We start from the raw sequence: 14838 nt of genomic DNA, 5'->3' as shown, positions 1-14838 counted from the left end.
TTTAATTCTTGAAATCAATTTTTCAATAAAATCCTCTAATTCCACAACTCTTAACTGTCGCTGCCAAATAGCGTGGCAACAGAAATTTCCTGATTCTTGTCGCTGCCAAACAGTGTGGCAACGGGAGTTCTCCTCTCCTTAACTGTTGGTGCCAAAGAGTGGCAATAGGATTTCCTTTAACCTATATTCATGGCCAGAAAAGGGGCAAAAGGTCCCAAGTAAAAAGGATTAAATTTCAAATTAAACAACCCATTCAATTTAATCAAGATCCTTTTCCATTATTTCTCAAACTAAAGAAATTAGAAACTGAAATTCAAAATAATAAACTTTGCACTTTTACTCCATACAAATTAATTCCTTTGGATTGTAAAATAGATTTTCCAAATTTTAATTTTAAAACAAATCGACCCTCGTTATAAGATATAAAAATTCGTATCTCTTCGGACTGGACTAATCGCACAACCTGGTCCAAAAATCCCGGGTAAATAACTAAATGTTTTTGACCCAAAAACGGACGAACTAACTTAATCTTGACAGAACGTGACAAGGGAAAAGATCAAGTATGGACGGCCCGAAACATTTCGCGGACAATTGAAGAAAATTTTGTGTCGGTTCTCTATAATTTTTATCTGGCAGGGGTAATTGAGGTCAATGACAACATGATTGCGGTTGTGGGAGATGCATGTATGCTGGCCCAAGTTGGAAATCATGTAATATGGGGAAAAGAGGATACTATAGGAGAAAAGCTATATGAAGCCAATGCTAGTGATCCCCCTCTAATTGATGAGGCCTCCATAGGTGCTGCACCCACATTAGTGATGCCTGATACCGTGGTGACAGACGTTGACATTGCCGCATGTAGAGCCCTCACTATTTCATAGGATTTGGATCTTACTAAATTATTTCGCAAATCCATCGAATTAATAATCAAGGAAATCAAGACAACAGAGGATGCAAAGAAAGGTGAAATCTCCCTTTGTAAACTTACTGGGTTTTTGGCATTGACCCTATGGAGAGCTGCGACAAAAAACACATCCCAACTTTCTAATGCATTCCTTAAGAACCAGTATAAGCTTAATTTAATAGCTTTAGCCGAATGGCCTGCCGAAAATGACTTTGCACCTCCATGTCAAACATGCATCAACAAATGCACAGCGGGACTACAAAAAAGATTGTAAACCGTTGAGTGCGGTCATTAGTGTCGTTGGAACAGTGTCCGTTATACGAGGCTTGACTTTTCAAAGAATTCCCGCCATTCGGTGCGGCTCGTTTGCTGTCGTTATTGTTTAACCTCCCGGCGCCAGGCATAGCTATCGTCGTTACGGTTTTTTGGACCGATTCGTCTCCGAAATTGCAGGGCCACACGAAGTTCCCCACAACAACCCTTTCGAACGTTTCAAAACTTTCTATTTCGCGCAATATCTACTGTGACCAAACAATCTATTAGAGATCATCAATCATGTGCGTTTCACGCGGTAGATTTCAAATTTATTCGATTTCTCACGGTCGCCACTCGATTTTTGTCTTAGAAACCGAGAAAGATTTTGTATGAATGCCGAATCTGACCTTAATTATTAGCCCCGCTAATTCCTCTCTTCTTTCTGTTTCAGGATCGTCCTCGCCGCCGGATCGTGGATCGTCGCTGGACCTCGCGTTTTCGGACCTCTTTCTGGGACTGCAGCTGTGCATCGCCGACTTCGCCCCGGGACCTTCGCTGGCTCGCTTTGTTGATCTCCCCGTGTACGGTATATGTGTGAGTATGGATCGCCGACAGGTAAGTGAATTTTAGGAAATCGGTAAGCCGTTTAAGCGTTTTCGGACTTTGGTAAATAATCGTGAATCTTGAAATTTTTATATGAAAGGTATAAAATTATTTAATATCCTTTATGTTTCAGATACAACGATTTCAGACGGATTTTCCCCCGTTGGGATTGACAATGATTTACGGTCGCTATTTGTGCTTTGAATACGCCTCGCGCTTATGAAAATAGCGCGGTAATTCTTTGCCTTCTGTTCTTGTTAATACAAGAAAATTCACCGAGAGGTCTGATTCGTCAATACTCTCGTTAGGCTTAATTAGCCGTGTAACAAAAGTGCGAAAAGTCGTTCGCGTTTCCGTATTGCTGCGGATTCCATCGTGAGTGCGCATACGTGTTCACGCTTCTTATACGTGTTCGCAAGCCTAAGGGCACGCGCGCGGGAAGTGTTACGGTCGCGTGTTAAGTTCTAGAAGGGCAGAACGATGGAAGCAACAAATATACGAGCTCGCTTAGAGGCGCTCTCTTTAGAACAACTTCAAGAAGAAGCCCGATCGTATGGGTTAATGCCGTTAGAAGATAGAAATCAGTGCGTGCAAGCGATTGTAACGCACCTTGAGAGGAACGGCCCGCTTCGTGATTTCGGCGTAGAAAGTAATCGACCGACCTACGGATTCATCAGGAACTTCCTCACAGTTACCACATTCTGCGTTTCAAACCAATGCGGCGAGGAACGTTTCATCAGGATCTTCTGATCTTGTGCAAGTCTGCGCCTTGATGCAGGAATGGATGTCCGAACAGTCAAGACAGAATCGAGAATTCATGCAACAAATGATGGCTATGACGAGTATGAACCAGAGAAGTTTCCGAGATCAAGCGATCGGACGTCGGAAGGCACATTAGCCTTTGTATATCTTTCCCGATATTCGCCGTAATGTAAATCGGTTCGTGTGTAAGTCCGTGCAATGGACTTCGCGCATTTATTGTAACGAGAGAAATATACGGTTGATAAATGTTATCCGAAACGTATTCATTCTCCTTCCTTCCCGCTCGTATCCAACGTATTCGGCGCGACATTAACTCGTGTTACGTGGACGAAGCAAGCCTGACCTCTCAAAAGAGAGTTATCCTGACATTAACATTCGGTTATTTTACCAATAACTTTACAGTTCAGTTTTAATCAAATGGCCAGAAGGACCTGCAATCATACAAGCCTCGCAAGGCTTTGAAAACAAAAGAGGAATTCGTAATTGTATCGGAGCAATTGATTGTTCACATATTACGATCCAACAGCCAAAAGTGAACGCTGCTGATTACTGCAATCGGAAAAAGTGTTTTTCTTTAAATGTACAAGCAGTTGTTACGTCGAATATGAGCTTCACCAATATTTATTTCGATGAACCTGGATCACTCCATGATGCCCGAGTACTGCGGCGGTCAAGTTTATTGTATCAGGAGTCACAAAATAATAAAAAACAGTTATTCCCCAATACAACATTTATATTATGCGATTCTGCGTACCCTTCATTACCATGGTTGGTTCCCCCGTTTAAAAATAACGGTCATCTCACGGCACAACAAGTCGAATTTAATTATTTGCATTCGTCTACGCGTATGGCGATAGAAAAAGGACGGCGTATTGAAAGGACTCTTTCGCCGTTTAAAATTTTTTAATAAACTTCGAGATATTAATTTTATCGTCCAAGTTGTTGTTGCATGCTGCGTATTACACAACATATGCATTAATGGCTTGGACGATGGGATGGATTTCTATGTCGATGATGATTGGAATGTTGATAACGTTAATATTAATATAGAAGAAAATCAAAACGAAAGAAATGATCGTCGGATGAATTTATTCCATAAAATGTTTGAACAATAAATAAATAACATTGAATTATTTGTGGTTAATCCTTTATTGCATTTCTCTTTATGACACCTCTAACCGACTTTAACAGTTAAATAGGAATTCTTTGGATAAAGGCCTGACCGGACCTTATTGTTTTTATTTGGATTCCATTAAGTCTATCGTTTTCACGTTAATCATTGAGATTGCGCACTGAGAGATTCAAATTTTTCAACCGGAAAAGAAAATCATGGATTCTAGCAAAATCTCTGTTCTTATTTGGTGCCTCTCACGAACAAGACAAGCTTTTGCACTCAAATTTTGTGCACGTCGCGAACGCGAGCTGCAGCGACCGTCCGCTTTAAGGACGAACTCGTGTACGTGTCTTTGGAAAATAAAATTGCTTCTCGTCCTCGACTGTGGTCTTCATGTTGGAGAAGTAAGATTCGAGGCCGTTCTCGGCCGCAATATAGTGCAATTTCGATTCGAAAAAGTCGATTGGTGTCGACTGTGACAAAATGTGTAGTCTAAGGAAAGGAACGCTACCTGTGTTCAAGTGTGTCCATCTGTGACGGACTGTGTCACCTAAATGGAAAACAGCCTAAATCAGCTGTTCCTCCCTAGAGTTATTCTCCCGCCTAGTTGCTTTAGCGATTATCCGCTCGGAGTAATTAAGAATCCTTTTCCTATATAAATGGTATGGAAACATAAAGCAGGCAGGAAAAGAGAGAACGCATTCTGCACATAAAAACCGGCAGAATCGTTCTCCGGTAATAACATCCATCCTCTCCAGGAGATTTATCTCCGAGGACGCCCTAGCCGAACTGCGCCGGCTTATCGCGAAAAATGCGGGTTAATTGTCATCCAGCATGGTGTACACGACGCTTGCGGAGCCTGGAATATCGACGCGCGATCGAGGCCGGCGTTCGAGACAATTTTACATCGAAGGCATCCGAGTATCGTGCCTCGCCTCTCCTTTAAGCAAAATCGCCTGACAAGCAGCAAGTGTAGCGTCCACGCGACGGTTGTTTCTGGCGAGTGAAGTTGGCCATGTAATTTACGAAATTCCATCATGTTAGGTTGAAATAATTAGGTTCCATAATTTCATCAGTTGCACATTGCAAAATCGTCCCGAGACAAAAAGTACGAACATCATTAAATTTTTAAAAAAGTATGTTGTCTATATACGCATTTTGAAAATATGTTTGATGCAAATTGCTACATTTACTAATTGACTAAAAGAAAGTGTGTTATATCGTAAATAGTAAGCGTTTACTTAAGCCAGCTTGCAAAAGATTTTCTAATACATACATATATATTTTAATTAACTTCTATTAACTTCTTGATTAAATTCATCATTATTCATTCATTTGCAATTATAAAAGTTATTCAGCTTTATATAATGCCAGTAACCACAACCAGAAAAATGTTAATGTTAGTTATATCTTTCAACTAAAGACGAGAATATTTAGACCACATATTGTTTCTGTTGCGGCCGCAATTAAAAAATAAAACTTATCATTAAGAAATAAATATTATAACAATGTATTAAACGCGGAAGTCCGCAAAAGTCAGCAAAATTGACGAATTGCGCGACCGACCTACATCCTACCAACCAACTCAGCAGAAACGAAGGACGAACGAGGGAATAAAAAGAGAACGAGAAGAAGAAGCCGAGACAGATTGGAGTTAGAAGCAGTGACGGGCATTTCGCGCAATTAACCAAACTAAAGTTATTAAAGTATCATTTTATTCAAATCAAAGAATGTCGTTAATTCCGTCTCGCCTCCCCGTGGATTGAAAGAACCCCAGGTGTTTCAATAAGGGGCACAACATTTCTATATAAGTAATTGTCTACAGTTGTACTTTATGACCATGTTGGAACATTCCCATAAACACAAGGATGTCTTTTGAGTACCACATGACGAGTCAATTCTGACGATTAGGAATTGCTCTCTAATTTAATGATTATTATTTATTTATTGTATTACACAACGCTACGTTCCTAATTTTTAAACTGCACTTGAGAAGGGCTCAAACCTTGAGCCAAAACGTAGTGTACATTATTTATATTTTTACCAGTTTGTCGAGAATAAAGGAAAGATTTTGGTTACTTAATACTGGCGAAAGAAGTTATTTTTTTATATATTACATAATGTCATTATCCATTGAATACTAAGAACCCCACTGCAGGAAGGAACGAATCCCGGATCTTCCGGATTGTCTCCCGACAACGATCATTTCGGCAGTGAAACAACAACGACAATCACCGTTCTTCATAGTTGCAAATTGTGCAATTTTTCAATATAATTCGCGGGAGGAAATATTCTTCCATTATTAGGAGAGATACATCTTTTTCTCCCGTAATGAAGATAATATATATATCCGTTATCAAAATATATCTGTCTTGTTAAAAAAATTAATAAATACATAGAATAATTCTCAAGAAAAAGTGGCTACAAAAGAATATATTTAATAACTGATTTTCCGGCCAGATTTACAATGCCGGAGATGATTTTTATAAACAGACAATAAAAGTTAAAAAATAAAGTATAGGGGGTTTGTAATCGTATTCTTTGATGAAAACAAAATATAATTTTTCATTTTTTTAAAATATCTTTTTTTTAAACCTTTTTTCTTTTTTTTTTTCTTTTTTTTACTTTCTATCTTTCTTTATTTTAAAAAGAATTATTATATCCATGTTTACTTTATTACTGCGTTTTCTTCAGTCAGATGGAATTATCATTGATAGCGTCAATGGAAGAATATTATTGAAAAGGATAAGATCTTTTTTATAACATATTAAATCTCGCGACTCGATTTTATAGCTGTCATCGCCGAGTCATGCCGAAACTACTGCTTTCGAGAATCCGAGTCAAATTGATTAAATAAAATCTGAGATTAATTCTGGTTCTGCAACGGGGACCTCTGATTTTCAACAAAAATATTACCAAATCGACGAGAAACAATTCCCCTCGATAAGGATAAAATCATATATACATATATCATTACCCATTGAATACTAAGAACCCCACTGCAGGAAGGAACGAATCCCGGATCTTTCGGATTGTCTCTCGACAGCGGTCATTTTGGCAGTGAAACAACGACAATCACCATTCTTCATGAATGCAAATTATGCAATTTTTCAATATATATTCGCGAGAAGAAATATTCTTCCATTATTAGGAGAGATACATCTTTTTCTCCCGTAATGTAGATATATATCCATTATCAAGATATATATCTATCTTGCTAAAAAATAAATACAAACACGGATAGAATAATTCTTAAGAAAAAGTAGCTACAAAAAATATATTTAATAATACAATTTAATAATTGCGAGTTTCCATACAAGAGGAATGTACATCGACTCACATCTCTATTTTTTTTGTTGCAAAAAAGAAGATCAGTAAACCTTAAAGTTAATACCTTATAAATTTGATTAACAGCGAAAAGTGCGTTAAAAAAACTCGCCAAAAGCGTTTTTTCAATTTTTGTAGCTTGACTCTCAGTTTCTTTGAGCAATGCTTTTGAGCGGACCCTCAGTGCCTTTAAGCAGTAAACAAACATCAACAAGATAGCGGTCGCCATAAATAACGACGATTATGATTCTCCATATGATTATGAAACAGTACATAATCAAGATTAAGATCTCACGGAACATGATATTTATAATAGCAAATAGTGCTGAGATCATTATGGATTTGGAGAAACTTGTACTTAAAGTAGTTCGGCGCGACAAGCGCACGAAGATCTCCAAGGCTGTGCAGTTGAAATATTCCTCCAACAACATTCAAGTTGGGAGGATTACAATGGTCTATACTGCTTAAAGCATATCCTTTGAATGCTAAAAAGCTATTTCAGAGTTGGGGCACTGTAAACTGGAGCCAAATGCAATATCAAAAAAGAAACAGAAAAATGTAAGAAATGTCTTACATTCTTGCAATACGTCTCCAAAAAAAAAGAAAAACGCTTTTTTACATGGGCTTGACGGAAGAAGCCCATAAAGATGTTGATACAAGCGCCAATGACGACTCTGATCTTGATATTTAAATAATATTTATATTGTAATTGCTTTTTGTAATAAATCTTTATTTTAAAAGGACATAAATAATATGATTTGTTTCCATTTTTTCCCCAAAAAACTACTGTTGCTATAGGATGTAAGTATCATTAAATAAAATGTTTTTTTTTTACACTTTTTGCAATATATTAAAATAGTTTTATTTATTGCAAAAATTTTATAAGTTTTAGAAAAAGAAAACGAAACAAATTTTATAGCATGCTTTTATTTTAATAATTTGACAGTTAATATTAAGAAGTTATTTTATTATCCTCAAAATGGAGTTTTCTTGATTTACATCCCTCTTGTATGAAAGCTCTCAATTGATTCTAAACTAACAGGATTTACAAGGCTCAAAATGATGGTTTTTTATCAAAAACCAAAAATTAAAAAATTAAATATATCTGTTTGTAACCACATTCTTTATTAAAGATAAACGTATTTTTTATTTTTTTAAATATCTACTTTTTTCTTTTTTTCTTTTAAACTTTCTTTCTATTTTTCGTCTTCCTTTATTTTAAAAAGAATTTTATTATTTATTATATCCATGTTCACTTTACTATTACGGTCTTTTCATCAATGAGATAAAACTACTATTTATAGCATCAATGGGAGAATATTTATCAAAAAGAATATAATCTATTCTTATAAAAAAAAGGACATATAAAATCTCGTGACTCGACTTTTACAGCTGTCGTCGCCAAATCATGCCGAAACCACTGCTTTCAAGAATCCAGGTTTAAATTCAATAAAACCTAGGATTAATTCTGGCTCTGCAACGGGGACCTCTAATTTTCAACGGAAATATATATTATACCAGTTTTGTTATGCCGCACGAGGATCAGGTCGTCGTAACGGCACTGGGGTTCGTCAATCCGCAAGGAAAGGACAACATTCCAGATTTCTTTTTAATACTTTTTAATAAAGACACTTTAATGGATACATTTGTTTTGGTTACTTAGAATATCCTGACTTCCGGAAAAAGTCGCGAGTAATACACGCACGGACTCGCCAGCCCGAGCCGCCCGAGCAACCAAGCAGCCAAGCAGCACAGCGGACAACGAGTGAGAAACCTGACACCATGCGAATTGCTGCGTTAATGTAAGTCCGATCCAATTTAAAATTGCGAGCGCCGAAAATAAAATTCGCGAGCGACAGAAAAGATTGCGAGCGACATTCGCGAGTGCCGAAAATAAAATCGCGAGCGCCGATAAATGTCGGACGACGAACTGTACCGATTGTTGTGAGCGCACAACGTATTAAGGAGTAACTGCACTTGGTAACACCGAGGGGCGGATTACTTGGTAATCTGACCCTAGCGACAAGAGTCGAATCTAACATCCGCCGAAAAATCTGACGATTGCATCAAACGACCGATCTTAAATTCGATCGAAGAAATTCCAACACCGAGAACTCCTGGAGACAACATTGGAAAGATCAGTTCTAGAAAAGATAAGAAAACTTCAAAAGAAAGACCTTCTACCCCCTACAACAAACCCACCACCAGACTTCAATTTGCAAAAATTGATGAAATCCCTTTAAGCAACCCAGACAACAACAGCTCAACCACTAAGCACAAACCATCCCACACTCCGAGCACACAATCAGCTTATCAAGAGTACATCCAAAATCCAAACTTTCAGCTAATTTCACCATGGGCAGCCTTGGAGAAATGCAAGGAATTATCTCCTAATGACGGACCAGACACGGTCTGGAAACCACACGTCTCATCCATTATTACTACCCTTCTCCTCTCACTTAACCCTTTGGACCAACGGCTTAACGTCTCTTTCCGACAGACGGAGCCCAGTTTTCTCCGCACGAGAATCCTTTTCTCGCACGATCAAACAAAAGAAAATAGAATCTTTTGATTGTATATCTTTACACTTTATCATGGATAAACTTATCAGTGTTACGTGCGAACAAAATTTTAGTCTTTTAATAACCAAGAGTGCTAATTGATATTAAAATCTTTAAATAGCCAAGAATGCTAATCGATATTGATTAATTATCCGATTTCTCATGGAGACAGTTCTCTGGCCGTGGTTCACAGGGAATCGAGTTACACTTGGTGATAAGACCTTCCTCCTCCCTTAGGATAAGACAATGAAATGGTGGGAAGCTCAGGCGGGGAGGTTCTCGCCATTTAAGTATAAATAAGAGTGAAGGATTAATTCAGTAGTTATTCGAAGTCCGGAGTTTTGAGTAGTCGATACTCTATTGTCAAAATCTAAACTCGTAGTAAGAACTTTAAAACCGTATTTAACATTTGTAATCGAGTTTTCCGGAATAAAGGTAATTTTAATTTTGAAACTAATTTCATATCCAAAACCTTTTTAATTTTATCACTCCTAACTGTCGCTGCCAAACTGCGTGGCAACAGGAGATTTCCATATTCTTGTCGCTGCCAAAAGCGTGGCAACAGGAGATTTCCTATTATTCTTGTCGCTGCCAAAAGCGTGGCAACAGGATTCCTGAATGCCCAAAAAAAGGGGCAAAAGATTCCAAATCAAAAAATTAAAATATCTTATTAAACAAGCTATTCTATTTGATCACGACCCCTTTCCATTATTTTTAAAATTAAAGAAAGTTGAAACCAAAATTCAAATTAAAAAACCCTTAACTCCATACAAATTAATTCCTTTGGATTTTACGGTTGATTTCCCTAATTTTGAAATAATTAAAAAGTCTGATCCTCGTTATAAAACTTATAAAATTCGCTATTCTTTTCGGGCTTGATTAATCACACACTTGGTCCAAATCCCGGGTAAATAACTTAATGTTTTGACCCAAAAACGGACGACAGACACGTACAAGGGGCAATTTGGATATTGTAAATTCAATCATTTATGATTATTTTATACCAAGGAAACAGCTAATAAAATGATTAGTGATGTAGATAAAAATTTGCAAATAATTTATTCCTTGTCAAAATAGAGATGTAACTTTTGCGTTAACACAAATGGGGGAAGAGCTTCTTTGTGGATACACATTAATAAAACAGAGCATCCAAAACTTGTAATTTTAGAAATTAAAAAAGGAGAATCTTTCGCGCAATAAGCGCCGATTATCAGTAGAAAATTTAGACATTTTCTGCTTATATTAATTAAAATTTGTGTATGTAGAAAAACATATACGCACACAAATGAACCGCTTATACACAGACGTATTAACACAAACGCTGTAATTTGGAACGAAAAGTAATGAAGAAACGCACTGACCCTTGCAATCCATGCTCAGACCGATTTCGCATATCAAATTATGAAAGGACCGGATATATGGCAGTGATCTCTGAAGAAGCTGTAAATATAAATTAAATGCACTCCGGTGGACATAAAGTACCGACATACGCAAGAATGTTATCAGCAATTACCAGTACTTAAAGGAAACCGAAAGCTATTTTCTAGCGCCAAGAACTCACATTTTTGTTCAAAACAGGAACACAAACTACTTGTAGCCGATAATTCCAACAATGTACCTTTTAAATGAACGGATGGTATCGAATAACCCCACCAATTCTAGAATTCAGCAAACCACCAACGATAAGAAACCGAACAATAAACCTACGTGGCAATATAATGATCCTGGACCACTGGCAGCAAGCGGAAAAACAATAATGAACTAGAAAATTAAGGGACCAAATAATGTTTCCAGCAGAAAGAAATGGAATTTTAAACACAATGGCGCGTGGCGTAAAGGGAGAACCAGTACAAAGCTCAAGGAATATCGCTTTCTCACCTTTTGGATGAAAATTCATTGGAAAAAAAAATTACGGAAAACGCTTGGAAGAAAATTTGGGGAACATTTTTATCCATCGGGAATGCAAGTGCAGGAGTAATTGGATTAACGTCTGCAGAAAGAACAATAAAATTAATAAGGGATACCATTATAAATGCTATGCTCGTCATACTATTTATGAGGTCATATATTTAATTGGAGCGCTATGGGACTCAGTACACTGAATTTGCTGTTACATTTAGCAGAGAAACAACACTAAAAGAAAAGGATCAAATATCTCCGAAGCAAGAGTTACCAGACGCAACATTAACACATAAACATAACAGAAAATGAAATTTAGAGACAAAATACATTTTACATTCACAACAACATATACAAATAAAATTATTGGCTAGGCTCCACGAGACTAAAATTAAAGAAAAATTAAAAATGAAACAGTTATCCACAATGAAACTCAAAGCCTATATCCGCGATTATAAACACAAAATAAACTCTAAATTCTTAAGATCAAGTTTCGGTTTACGCTGCAGATAAGAGGGCTAGCCGAGAGACAGCCCGTAAATGTAAGTCAGTTCAAATTCAGACTCAGTGCAAGCTCAACGAGATTGAAATTATAATTAAAAGCAAAAAGGGAATTAAGGAAAAATAAATAACAGTGGTAAAAATTTTCTTTTAAGTAAATTTTCTTTAGAGTCAAATAATTAATAATAGTTTAAACAATAATAGAAAATGAAAGGACCGACGGACAACAGAAGCGAGAAAGAGAAGAATGATTACTATGGACCGATCGACGGAGTCCTACCAGCAGACTACGCAGGCTACAGTGAAGGAAAAAAAGAACGCATATAACATATACATGAGATGCATGTGCTTAAGCACAGAAAATAACGGCGAGATCCTTTACGTTGAGCGGAGTGATCCCGAGAAGGAGAATATGCGAGGAATGCTACGATCGAGAATTCCAACTGGAAATTTTGAGGAAGTGACCGGATGGCATTCGATATGCTCACCCTTACACGGAATGACATCGATACAAAAATTAATTGTTACTTTTGTAATCAAGAATTAATGTGGTTAAGGCCGTCTCACCAGTGCGAGACTGTCTCGAGGAATACGTCAGGAATAGAGTCGAGTTTTGAAATTATGGAATTTCAACAAAAAATTTCAAAATTAAGGTAATTAAAAGATATTAAACAAAAAAAAAAAGGAATAGTATACGATATTGATATAGATTTTAATATAGATATTATAAATTATCCCAAATATATTATACATATTATATTAGGATTTTAGAAATTATGTTAGAAATATGTTATGTTATCCCAAACTATCATATTATTTCGAATATAATGTTCAATATCATACTATATATACTATATTACATTATATTATATCATATTATTTCGTTAAATTCAATATTATTTTGAAATATTACTAATATTCAATTTTAAAATATCTATGTACACATTATTATACGTTATTATTATTATACATATATTGTACACAATATTATACGAATTTCTTCATATTAAATACATTTATAAAATTTTAAAAATTTTTCTCCTTTTATTAATAGTTCATACGCGGTAACAAACGTACCACGTATGACTTAAGGGGAAGGTGTTACGTGCGAACAAAATTTTAGTCTTTTAATAACCAAGAGTGCTAATTGATATTAAAATCTTTAAATAGCCAAGAATGCTAATCGATATTGATTAATTATCCGATTTCTCATGGAGACAGTTCTCTGGCCGTGGTTCACAGGGAATCGAGTTACACTTGGTGATAAGACCTTCCTCCTCCCTTAGGACAAGACAATGAAATGGAGGGAAGCTCAGGCGGGGAGGTTCTCGCCATTTAAGTATAAATAAGAGCGAAGGATTAATTCAGTAGTTATTCGAAGTCCGGAGTTTTGTAATCAATACTTTATCAAAATCTAACTCGTAATATTCAAAGTCCGGAGTTTTGAGTAGTCGATACTCTATTGTCAAAATCTAAACTCGTAGTAAGAACTTTAAAACCGTATTTAACATTTGTAATCGAGTTTTCCGGAATAAAGGTAATTTTAATTTTGAACTAATTTCATATCCAAAACCTTTTTAATTTCATCACTCCTAACTGTCGCTGCCAAACTGCGTGGCAACAGGAGATTTCCTATTATTCTTGTCGCTGCCAAAAGCGTGGCAACAGGAGATTTCCTATTATTCTTGTCGCTGCCAAAGCGTGGCAACAGGATTCCTGAATGCCCAGAAAAGGGGGCAAAAGATTCCAAATCAAAAAATTAAAATATCTTATTAAACAAGCTATTCTATTTGATCACGACCCCTTTCCATTATTTTTAAAATTAAAGGAAGTTGAAACCAAAATTCAAATTAAAAAACCCTTAACTCCATACAAATTAATTCCTTTGGATTTTACGGTTGATTCCCCGAATTTTGAAATAATTAAAAAGTCTGATCCTCGTTATAAAACTTATAAAATTCGCTATCTTTTCGGGCTTGATTAATCACACAACTTGGTCCAAATCCCGGGTAAATAACTTAAATGTTTTGACCCAAAAAAACGGACGAAAGAACGTAACCATGTTAAAGAAAATAAGGAAAAAAGTGAGTTTTCTGAATAGAATAGGAAATGATATATCGGCGTACACTCGATGTACTGTGTATAAGTCTATCATAGCGCCTCACTTTGAATATTGCGCAACGATGTTAGGAGGCATGTAGCCCAGTAAAATGACTCGAAATTTGTCGATTTCGAGGAAATAATACTGACTAGGCTGAAACTTTGTAAACAGGCTTGTTTTAGGGTACTATTCAACATATTAAAAGTCCCCACGTGTAGACGCTACGTTGCGGGGAGGGGAGGGTCCAAAAGGTCCCAAAAATCAGTTTTTCGCAAATAACTCGGAAAATATCAACTTTACAAAAATTTATGTAGATATAAAAATTGTAGCTTACAAAATTCCGCACAATTTCGTTTTTTATTCAAGTCTGTACGACCAAGTGGAGCAGAGATATAATTATTTTCAAAATTTGAAGGAAATAATACTGACTGGGCTGAAACTTTGTAAACAGGCTTGTTTTAGGGTACTATTTAACATATAAAAGTCCCCATGTGTAGACGCTACGTTACGGGCAGAAGAAGGTCTAAAAGGTCCAAAATATAAAAAAAAAACCAATTTTTTGCAAATAACTCAAAAAATATCAACTTTACGGAAATTTATGTAGATATAAAAATTGTAGCTTACAAAATTCCGCACAATTTCATTTTTTATTCAAGTCTGTACGACCAAATGGAGCAGAGATAAAATTTTTTAAACACCGGTAGTTTTGCGACGCAACAAAAACCTGTACACGCGTCGCGCATTTTTCACTAATATCTCGAAAATGGACTCTCAAATCGAGGCTAACGCGTACGCGAGTCGCGCATTTTTC

General features: G+C 36.3%; 1 pseudogene; it reads left to right on the top strand.

Moving 5' to 3' along the window:
• The first annotated feature begins 659 nt into the window (after positions 1–659).
• LOC139824649 (uncharacterized) lies at positions 660–3639 on the top strand (annotated as a pseudogene).
• Positions 3640–14838: the final 11199 nt, after the last annotated feature.

Source organism: Temnothorax longispinosus, unplaced genomic scaffold, assembly GCF_030848805.1.
Source record: "Temnothorax longispinosus isolate EJ_2023e unplaced genomic scaffold, Tlon_JGU_v1 HiC_scaffold_49, whole genome shotgun sequence".
Classification (NCBI taxonomy): domain Eukaryota; kingdom Metazoa; phylum Arthropoda; class Insecta; order Hymenoptera; family Formicidae; genus Temnothorax; species Temnothorax longispinosus.
Note: the sequence above shows the minus strand (reverse complement) of the source record. Positions and strands in the feature narration are given on the sequence as shown.